The sequence below is a fragment of the Euprymna scolopes genome, chromosome 23 (assembly GCF_053919585.1).
Source record: "Euprymna scolopes isolate OS-2025 chromosome 23, ASM5391958v1, whole genome shotgun sequence".
Lineage (NCBI taxonomy): Eukaryota > Metazoa > Mollusca > Cephalopoda > Sepiida > Sepiolidae > Euprymna > Euprymna scolopes.
In genome coordinates, this window is record NC_136504.1 from 59,892,995 (window position 1) to 59,905,076 (window position 12,082).

General features: G+C 33.5%; 1 protein-coding gene across 2 annotated transcripts in view; it reads right to left on the reverse strand.

Annotated features, from left to right (window-relative positions):
- The window catches only part of LOC145245936 (peptidoglycan recognition protein 1-like), a 49,892-nt gene that overhangs the window by 23,187 nt on the left and 14,623 nt on the right, over nt 1–12,082 (reverse strand). The window contains exon 1 of one of the 2 annotated variants that reach the window (XM_080107695.1): nt 1–164. This exon is cut by the window's left edge and continues 101 nt beyond it. The exons of the other annotated variant lie outside the window; for it this stretch is intronic. The gene's annotated coding sequence lies outside the window, so the exon portion shown is untranslated. Of the gene's footprint in view, nt 165–12,082 lie in introns of those variants that run through there. 2 annotated transcript variants of the gene reach the window in all.

Here is a 12,082-nt window from a genome sequence, read left to right on the forward strand (position 1 = left end):
ACTACATGTGTATGGCGAAATAATGAGAGAACAACCCCCTTGCATTATTTTATCTTTATTATTTATTATTTAGGCCATGCTACGCCATTTCCTTAAAAAAAAAAAAAAAAAAAAGCATGGTTAAGTTTAATATAGTCACGCGTTGAATTTTATTAACATTTCTTGATTTGAATTGTTACATTTAATGATACTAGCAGTTCAACCCGGCATTGCTCGGGTCTTATGTACTGTTCATAACTTGCCCTACGTGTGAATACACTTTATGTAAGATTTTAAATGTTTAGACCAAAATTGTCTGAGTAATTTCGTAGAGATCGCAGAAGTCAAATTTTTTAAGTTTGACCCCAATTTTGACCTCGTAACGTATATTATTTTGGTCTCAAATCAAAATAATTTTTATCCATGCCAAGTTACCTACATCTAAAATTTCAAGTCTTTAGACCCAAAATTGGCGGAAGAATATGGTAGAATCTGCAAAGGTCAACTCTTTCAATTTTGACCTTTTGGCTGCCAAATTTTCGTCCCAAAACTGATTAAAATACTTGCCGCACGTTATGTATAAATTTCAAATGTTTAGACACAAAATTGGCTGAGTAGTTTGCTAGACACCGCAACGGTCAAACCTTTTAAACTTTGACCACTTGACAGCTCACATTTTCGACCCAAACCGATTAAAAAGCTTGCCCTATCTCTGAATATCCTTTACGTAAAATTTCAAATGTTTAGACCAAAACTTTGCTCAGTAATTTGGTAGATACCGCAGAGGCATTTTTTTAAAACTTTGATCCCTATTTTGACCTCTTAACATTTACTTTTTTGTGGCTCAAATTAAATTAAAAAGTTTGATCCATGTCCAAGAAACCTACATTAAAATTTTCTAGTGTTTAGTTTGGTAGAGTTTTCAAAGGGCAAATCGTGAACCTTGACGCCTTAACAGCCAACTTTCTGGCCGAAAACCGATAAAAAAGATTTTCCCAAATCTCAATACACCTTATGCCAAAACTCGAGTCTCTAGACCGAAAATTGACAAAGGTATTTGGTGGGGAAATGTACACAGACTCACACAGACAGATATGTTCACTTTTATAGATATACTAGGTCCTGGATATGACCTAAAACTATATCCGATGGTGAGGCTCCACCTTGTAGGCCTCGGGGAGTGTGGAACCACCCTTTCATTGCCATTGCTCCCAGGTCCACTCTGACCCGGAGTGGTAGTACCTGTTAGGGTCCCAACTATAGGTTAAATAGAATCCGACTAAAAAAAAACAAATATACTTCATTAAAAATCGTTCCTCAAAATAAGTAGATTCGGCATTAAATAACCTGAAAAAGGTTGATATGCCGTAAAACAAAAACAACCAACCAACCATAGATATACTAGTATTGGTGCCCGGCGTTGCCCGGATGTTTGGAGGTGTGTGTTGAGCAAAAAAAAAAAAAATGGTAATAGGAAAGCAGGCTCGAACCCGTACCACAAAGAAGGAAAAGAACGGGGAAAAAACTGACGTCTTTGCTGTTACAACCACCGCCAAACTGGAAGTGACGTAAGTTTAAATTAAGGCTAGACAATCGAAAAGAGGGGATGACTTTCGAAAATATCGGCGAAAAATGTAGAAAAGTGGGCAGTTGAGGGTGAAGAAATTAATGTTTTTAGCCAATTCCTCGGTATTTGTCGCCTGAAAGGTCGAGCTTAAAAATGATACTGATCATGTGAAAATTTGTCGCCTCTGGCGAAAGTTTTAGGCAGACATGCAAATATACATACATACATATATTTATATATTAGTAGCTCAAATTTTCGACCCAGACCGATTAAAAAGCTTTTCTTACCTCTGGATACTCTTTATGTAAAATTTCAAATGTTTAGGCCAGAAATTTGGCTGAGTAGAGACCGCAGAGGTCAATTTTTAAAAAAAACTTTAACTCCTATTATTGCTCCTTAACATTTATTGTTTTGGGCTAAATGCAAGTTATTAAGTTAGATTCATGTCCAAGGAACCTATATCTAAAATTTCAAGTGTTTAGACCCAAAATTGTCGGAGGAGTTTGGTAGAGTTCTCAAAGGTCAAATCGTTGAACCTTGACCCCTTAACAGCCAAATTTCTGGCCGAAAACCAATCACATCGATTTTCCCAAATCTCAGTACCCTGTATATCAAATTTCGAGTCTGTAGACTAAAAATTGACAGAGTTATTGCGTAGGGAAATGTACACAAACACACAGACAGACACACACACAAACACGTTCACTTTTACAGATAGATAGATAAATAGATAGATAGATAGATAGATATATTGTGTGACCACTTTTCGTGTGAGTGCTACTCGTGTCTTTGTAAGTTTGCTAATTACAAGGTCACAATTCGTCTATACATAAAGTATTGTTACCACATCTGCGCTGGTACATCTAGCACTAGTCTCCCACTCTTTGACAGGGTCAACAAAAGAGTCTCACATCTAATAGGTCCTGGACTATCCACTAAACTCTAAATTCTGTCCTATTGCCGCAATGTTGCACTCCTGCTTGTTTTACAATTACTTTTATGGGATGTGCTCTGATAAACTAACACCATTTGTGCCCCCTGGACGTACATACTCCCGACTAACCCGACAAGCAATAAAATCCCCCTCTTCACTGTTGAATTTCATAGATGCCGGGAAGTCTTCTACTCTAAGAGCTTCTTCCCTCGGGCTGCTAGACTTTTGAATTCCCTTCCAATTTCCTGCTTCACTAACTCTACTAATTATGTAAAAGTTTAAATGTACAGTGAATAGGCACCTCGCTGCTCAACTCCCCACAGTCTCCTGTCAAGCATAAAATAGTAACCACTTACGTCACAGTAGCAATATGCCTTGTGTGCTGTGAAAAAGAGTAAAGAAAAACAAAACAATATTCTATTAACTGAATATTTAAAAGAATAAAAAGGCGATATTAAAATAAATTAGAAAATTAGATACAAAATTCAATCGAGTTTATTCATAATTTATTTATTCATTTTAATCTTGTTAATAATGAAAGACGATTACATTGCTCATTTATAAAAAAGATTACCTCCTCTCTTTACCATGTAATTATCCCCCTTTATTACTAGCGGGAGCACCAGACGTTGCCTAGGTGTGGAGAGGTAGTGTAATAAGGAGGAAGTGAGGTGTTTAAAAAAAGTGGTAGTAGGCAGGCAGGCTAGAACCTGTAACGCGAAGGGGAAAAAGGTGAACCTTGTGTAATAGCTGATGCGTCCATCGCGCAATCGGAAGTCGCGAGCGTTAGAATTAAGGGTCGGCAATCGAAAGGAGACGATGACTTGCGAAAATATCGATGAAAAAAAGTGATCTCTCCTTGTAAAAAACGACCATGCTGAGGATGAAGGAATTAATGTTTTTGGCCAAATTTTCGATATTTGTCGTCCAGGAGACGGAGCTTTAAAACGATACCAATTTCGTGAGGATCCGTCGTGTGTGTCGAAAGTTTTTGGTAAACATACAAACACACACACACACATGCACACACATTTTTCCTTTTATATATTAGATGAAGATAAATTAGCTCCCTTGAATTCCCAAATAGTAATATTTGATTGGTAAAGAACTGATTAATCAACAGACATAAAAATCCTTTGTAAGCTGTTTTCGGATGTATGATTATGTTTTATGTACCAGTTTATGTTCAACATGCAAGCATGTCACATGAAAGACAAACCAAACAACTCATAAATAATATAAAAATATTGGTTTGCTATGAAATAAACTGTATTAGAACGTGTACAGAATCAGTGCGAGTAGAACTAAGCGTGCGTATGTGTATAAAGAAAAAAATTATGTCCAGAATTATGCGTCTGTAAGAAAGTGCTTAACGTTTTCTATAAAATTGAGTACATAAGAATGCACATTCCAAAGTCTGGGTAGAAAGGTGTACGCAGATATGCAAGAAGAGAAAAGCCTTACGTACCAGAATTGATAAACATCTCGCCAACAGGCGTACGTTCACATGTTAACGAGATGTTTATTAAAGCTACCTCATAGTGTGTCGAAGTCGTGAAAAGGACTTTGTAGCTCTTTTTATACACACAAAAATAACGCTACTTGTCATTTCCCAAGGGCAGACAACTCATGATTGGAAAGAGTAAGAGTCTATGCAATTGTGTTTGAGGAGGAGTAAATCTACACTTTGTGACAGAAGATTCTGGAAAACGTTGTTCCCTCCTTTTTAATCTGATCGCTAATTATTCGACATTCAAAGATCTTCACTTCATGCGTATCTGACGCAATTAAGAAAGGCGTCCATATTGGCGAGAAATGCACAAATGTTACATGGTTTATTCTAGTTCCTGCCACAAAATATAACATAAGTTTTGCAAGACATTTGCTATATTTATTTAATACATATATTATGCTTCTATCTCAGTCTAGTGTGCCTTCGATGTACTTTATTTTAGCATCTTACCAAAAACGAATGTTACGCATATCCAAGGCAATGGCTAAACCCTTACAGAATTGATCTTCAGTGTGTAGTGGAATTGGAACATAAATGGATGGTAGCATTTACTGCTGCAAAGATCAAGCTTCTTTCCTTTAACAATTACAAGAAACCTCCTCGCACACCGATTGCCATGTCTGATAATACGCTATCTGATAATTTTTAGTTAAAACTCCTCACGTAACTTTCACAGGCAACATTTATGATCAAACGATACCGAAATCTTTTTTTATAAAAAAAAAACAAAAAAAAATAACACAAAAAACAAAAAAAAAAAAAACATAATAGCTAATAATCAATACAAATTCAACAAAATACTTCCGGACAATACTAAGTAGGTACATCTAGAATGTTTTAATGTATTATCTCATAAAAATACTTGTTTTCTTACTAAGTTATAAAAATTAATCTTTATGGCAATCTTCCTTAAATTAGTATGGTGCTAGCTAACGCAGACATTTTTATTTTTGGCAATAAAACATTTTACAAGAAAAATAAAAGAAACTTCAAGTTTGGTTTCCATTGATATAAAATGTTTATTGTCCAAACACAAAAGATGGTGTGAGATAATATGTACAAACACAAATGACTTCCTGTTTTGAAAGTGGCCCGCACTAAACAATGTAGATTAATCTGAAGACAGACCGAAAATGTAGGCCAGCACATAATATCTGAAAACATTAGTTTCATTGGTATGTGTCTATTTTAAGATTTTTTTTTTGCTATAAATGTAATATTTGTAAAAAAATTAATTAAATATGTTTATTTACAGAAATAATTAATTCTGAAAGAAAAAGTAAAAAAGTATGATGTAATGAATTAAATGAATAAAATGAATAAATGCTTACTTGGCATCATCCCAAAAATGACGTTTTCAATTATAATAAACTAGACTACCCGTGACCCGTTGGGTCAGTATGTCATATTAGGTATGGAATTCATGTATGAACGTGACACTTGTGACGTAAAGAAGATAGTTTTTTTTTTGACATAGCAGAAACATTTCTATGAAACTATATTAAAATGAAAAAAGAATATAGATAGATTTCTATGAGTCGTTCTGTTTATTATTTTTGAAAAAAAAATTACAGTTACTGAATTATAAGTGGTTGGCCATACTTATAGGTAAATGTGCACTGAACGGATACCATAATACTTATTATAGTTAAATTAAAATTTTGATATATCTGCTTTCTTTTACATCGTTCATTTCTGTATTACGTTTAAGTTATTTTAAACCCCACTCTTCCCATGTTAAATAATAAATTTGAAATAATAACGTTAATATTTCAGCGTCCTAATTGTTCTTTAGTTTTTTTTTTATTTTAAACCCCGCTCTTCCCATGTTAAATAATAATTTCGAAATAATAACGTTAATATTTCAGTGCGCAGGTCATGCGCGCATACGCAACCGGATGTCGTAAACCGGAAAGTGGGTTACATACATCGTTACAAGGTCATTTGAGTTTTATAATTATATAGATAAAATATAATAAATGTAATGAAAAGGAAGAAAGTTCATTTGTCGAAAAAAAAAAACTGAATAATGAAACTAAATCATTAAATCAAATAATTATATTTTAAAATAATTTTAAAGTTTTACTGTAAATATTAATTATTTCTATAAAAATTATTATTATATATTAGAGTTAGATCTAAATGACTGCTGGTTACCAAAATTAGAAGATTAAATGAAAAAAGGGTAGCCTTTTATAAATTTGCGTTGCTTAGTCACGTTTTACGTTGTCAGGTTAAACTAGTGTCCAGTTTTACGTTGTTAGGTTAAACTAGTGTTCAGTTTTCTTTTGTCAGGTTAAACTAGTGTTCAGTTTTCCGTTATCAGGTTAAACTTGTGTTCAGTTTTACGTTGTCAGGTTAAACTAGTGTTCAGTTTTCCGTTATCAGATTAAACTAGTGTTCAGTTTTACGTTGTCAGGTTAAACTAGTGTTCAGTTTTCCGTTATCAGGTTAAACTAGTGTTCAGTTTTACGTTGTCAGGTTAAACTAGTGTTCAGTTTTCCGTTATCAGGTTAAACTAGTGTTCAGTTTTACGTTGTCAGGTTAAACTAGTGTTCAGTTCATGCCATGGCATCGAATTCATGGCAAACGCGTCGAAGGTTAAATGCAAACATGGCCGACAACAAAGACAGCTGATCTTGAAGTTTTCTTTGGTCAATATCGCAGGTACTTGGATATCTCTAGGTTTGATCTTGAAAAACGTGTCATTATTCCCTGTTCTATTTGGATTCGGAGAGGTAGTACCTCTCAGTAATCCGTCTATGGTTTAAATAGAAATAGCCCCGAGTATGACTTGAATCTAAACTCGGAATAACAAGCTAAGTCGAATAAATATTCCAAAATGAGAAAAACTTTAAATATAACGAAATGATTGTATTCGCCATTAAATAACTTGCAAATATCAACAATTTCAATTAATATCTTAAAGTATCTACTCAATTTTATTTACTTAAAATCATGTCTTAGGGAAGAAAAAGTATTTTTTTACCAATTTGTATCGTACATGCAAACAAGTAAATAAAATTTAGGCTCAATGAGTATTTTCAAGTTCGATAGATAGATTCCCGTGTTCAACAGAAAGATCCCCGAGTTCAACAAAATACGCATGATGTTACATCGTCCAAAACGTTCTGAAATTAACACTGAAGATGAGAACAGTAGTCTGGATAATCCAAATAATAGGGATTATCATACTTCGACACAAAAATTCTGAAACAAAATATAGGTAGTTTGGAGAAACGATACGATCGATAATAATAACCGACCAGATATCATGGGAGATAAGCAAATTAATTAAGGAAGATACAGAGGAGTGAGTCAGGGTTATTTCCCTTGTTGACATGAAGTTGAAGTTATTCCCCTTATGTATTGTCGAATAAAATTCGCAATATGGCTACACGTTACTCACTGGTTAACGGGAACGATTCGACGAAAACTACCCTAATTTTTACTAATGAAAAAAAAAAAGAAGATTTTTCACAGTAAATTAGCTTAATATCTTAATTAGATGTAATTTATTGTCTAAGTGTCTGTCAAGGTTGAATTGTTCATAACTAAACAATTTGTACTTGCGACCCATTTTACATAATCTCACGACCAAACGACAGAAAAAGGTATACAAATGTATAGTTTTTCAACTATGTGAAGGCCAGTACGACTGTGATAAATATAAACTGAATATTTGTCAAAAGATAAGGAGAATCATTGTTCATTTTTTGTTCTTCTCCTTGTCACCAACATAAACATATTTATCATTTGCGATTTATACATAGCTGCTTCTGTGAAAATGATCCGTATGTTTACGGAGGCTCCAAATAAGCTATTTTTCTTACACAATTTAAAAGAAAAAATAGTAATCTACTCTATAATAAAGGCCAATGTGTATTTATTTGTATCTATATAAATATACATCTTATCACCGCAGAAGTTAAGTAAAAAAAAAATAAATGCTGAACGAAACCATTTCAAATGTTTAGAGGAAGAGAGAAAGTAAACAGCAAGTTAGGAACACACAGTCACTGAAATTAATTCGGAAAGAACTGTTCAATATGTTCATAATTAATTTTCCCTCTTTCTATGTGGATTGACACGTTTTGATAAATTTTCCAGTTTGAGAAGTTTTTTTGTTTCACCTACTGAGAAGTTATTTTATATAAAAATATGAATAGAAGTACGAATAGTGGTAGAGAATATACATTTGTTTAGTCATTTTTGACGGTGTGTATAATGGTTGGCGTTATGTCGCATAACGAGTAAACTAGTTAGTGTTAATTTTGATAAGGGCCGAACTGAAATACAGTTCGAAGTGACACGAAGTTTTGGAAATAAACAAATTCTTCAAAAACTATCAGGAAGAGAAACCTGAAGGTTAAGTATAAGGTTAAAAATAATTGAAAGGAGAACTTTGATAATCGCCAAGAGCGAAATGTTCGCGATGTCCGCCTATTTATATTTAATAAGATAGTTAATTTATTAGTTAAGAGAACACTAGTCTCCTTTTCTCATGTGTTAAATATCTATTTCGCAAAAATAAACTTTAAAAGTTCTCAATCGTCTCTGGTCTCCTTTCTGTTCACGTTAAAATGTATTTGGTTAGCTCTGTTGATAGAAAATATAAAATACGCCCGTATAAAAACCTTCAATGAAAACAAATCTCAAGTAATAGTACCACATCAGGGATAATGGGCAAATGGGCGTAGAAAGTAAAATATAGAATTAAATAGGTTACGCTGAAGTAATAATTAGATGCGGGTGTTTAAAAAATTTCAGAAACTCTATTTTCTACATAAAGCTAGAGTAAGTATGAACTTAATGGAATGAAGACTAACTAGAAATTCAACTTCAACTAGAAGTTAACGAGTTTGAATGTTGATCTCAAGTAGGATGCATGGCAATCGGTAGATGTAAAAAAGTTTTTTTATAATTGTTAGAGGACAAAGAAGGTTTGTCTTAGTATATTAATATTAGCACTCATTAATCTCTCCAGTTCAAATACAGATTGAAAGTAATTTTTTGTTTTTAATTGTATTTCATGCAGCACATAAGTGTACAAATGCCTAAACATAATAGTTTGTTAATATTTGCGAGCTTATCAATAACTTATAATTAAAGTCGCTTGAAAAACAAAAAGCATCTGTCTTTCGTACAAATAGTCCTAATGCTTCAGTCATCTATTGTTGATGGTTACATTCGCTGAAATATACAGGGTGAGGGAAACGGATGCTTTGAAAGAAAAGCAATTCAAAATCAATAACTAAAACAAAATTTAACGTAAAAAATAAACAAATAACAACAAACTAAACTGCATCTTAAGCAGGTTTAAAATCTACCTTCTTTAATGCCTATCCCTTCCTTGTTTAAGGAGAGCAAGGAGCGTTCAAAATCATCCGTTTCCCCTGACTCTTTTCTTTTTTTTTTACATAGGCATCACCACATTATCAAGGCCAAGAGGCCACTCAAGGATAAGGGTCAAAGAGTGTACAGTAGAAATTGGACAATATAGTAATCATTAGTAATGAAAATTTGGTAAATTTGATAACTTATATGGAACGGCTCATCAAGAACTTATTTACTTTAGACTTGAACACAACCATATTGTAGTCAGCCGGAAAGCAGGAAAACGGAAGGCAATTCCACAGGCGTGCAGTTCTAAGAAAGAAGCTTTGTTCATGGAATCTACGTTTAGGTTTAGGCACAGATAAAGAGTGGGGGGAATTATTGATAGTGTTTACAGCTAGACGAGTGTTTCTTGTGAAAGTTTGGCGAGGGGGACCATAGATTGAAGCTCAGTCGAACACTTTCCATGAAAATAACGATACATCAGAGACAAACTCGCAACATCTCTTCTGTGAGATAGAGGTTGCAAGGAGGAGAAAAGGACATCTCCTACGAGGCTACGAAGTCTATTTTGAACTCTATCAAGGCAGGACAAGTCCTTTCTAGCAGCTCCTGCCCAGATGTGGCAACAGTATTCCATCCTTGGACGTACCTGGCTCTTATATAGATAGAGAATAGCATCAGCAGTGAGATATTTACCGGATCGATAGAAAGATCCCACCATTTTTCCAGCGGCCTTGGCAACAGATTTGATGTACGTGTTCCATTTAAGATCAGGAGTAATGGTCAAGCCCAGAAGCTTGTCAAAACTTGAGGCCTCCTGAAGACGAAGGCCATTCATTTCAATTGATGCCAAATGTGGATTAGAATGTTGATGATGTAAAGAGAGAAGCTTGGTTTTAGATGCATTAAAAGTAACCAGCCACTCCTTTCCCCATTGTACTACGTGCTCAAGATCAGAGGAGAGAGAATTGGAGAGAACTTGGTCGTTTACTGACTTAGATGTGCTACCATAAATGGTAGTGTCGTCAGCATAAATGTCTACAAATGATGTAAGGATGTGATTTGGAAGATCATTAATGTAGATCAGGAAAAGAGTTGGGCCCACATTGCATATTGAAATACCGCCATATTTTATGTATAAATTTCCTTTTGAGATTTCATATATATATATATATATATATATATATATATATATATATATATATATATATATATTGAAGCATGAAACGCGTATTATCGTTTGCTAAACTGTTAATTATTCCTAACTTGATGAACGCAAAAAAAAAAAAAAAAAAAATGATAAATCATAAGCCTCAGAATATAAATAGGAATGACTGATATCTAAGAAGTTAAAAGATTACCTCAGTGGATAAACAAAGGTTGCGAGTCAAAAAGAGTATTCTGTTTTTTCTTTTTCTAACAGATCTTGAAGCGATTAGACGCAGAAATCTGTTCGCCTTAAAACAGCTATAGCATTGGGGCACAGGAACACTGCGATAGCATACATGCCGAGTAAATACTTTACATATGCCTCAGATTTCTCTAATTGTCGTAATGTGTTCCTTATACGAATAAGTTCTCCATTTAAAGAGCTTAAAAAAAAAACTAGTGTGCTCGCATCACAAGACGAGTCGGTATATAATAAACTGCCTTCATTTGTGTAGATCAAACCTGATCGGATAAACCAACATTCTTAATGTGGTCGCAATTTGAAAAAAAAAAAAATGCTATCTGTTCGAGCCTATTAGATAGTGCTCGACGGTATTTATCCGACCAAATGCACCTCGAAAATAAAATGCAGTTCATGAATAACGTTTGTTCATAGCAACAAAAACATTAAGAACCACATGTTCTCCGTCGTGGCAGATATCTATTTTCAACCTAAATACTTAAGCTCGATTTTATCATTCAAACAATACCATGTTTTAATATATAGTTAAGTGTCAGTTTTACTTATTTAGAACTTTCACGCTTCACCACTCACTCATTTTGCGACCAAATTTCAGACAATTTTTACAGTTCATAAGTCACCCTCTCAGCTATATTGAAATAAAAATTGTAAATTTTCGTTCATTAAAAAAAAAAAAAAGGTTATAATAAATTACTTCGGTTCAAAAGTCCTCAGAATGAGCAAAGAAAGTGAGAGATGGTTTCTTCTGATTGGCTGTTGGTTATCGTAGTAACTTTTTCTTCGTTGACACCTTCATAAATCATAGCGGGAATGTTGTGCGCATACCATCTTTTGGGGGTTATATATATAGAGATAACTCTTTGCCGTGCTAGGGCTGATAATCTTTCGCTTACAACGTCACCCGTTAATTTTGTTTCTTTTTTTATCCCTTCTTTCTGTTTATTTACTTAATTACGTCTTTTATTTGAATTTTTTTAAATCAATATAAGAAGTTGGTAATTTTTAGTGATTGCTGACAATGCGTATGATATTGAACACAAAAAAGAAAATATTACTTCAAAGCAAAATCTGGAAAAATCATGGATTACATAGAAAGATGCGAGCATGAAACGTAATATGCTTCAGATTAAACTTAGAAAAGGAAAAAGGCTAGTTGTTAAGACTGGAAAAGAAAAGGACAAGATATTATTGTAAAAATATGATAAATTTATAACTTAAAATATTGCAGCATTAAGAATTTTTTAAATTCAATTTAGCAATATATATAAACTCTTAATGCTGCAATATTTTAAGTTATAAATTTATCATATTTTTTTACTATAATGTCTTTTTATTTTC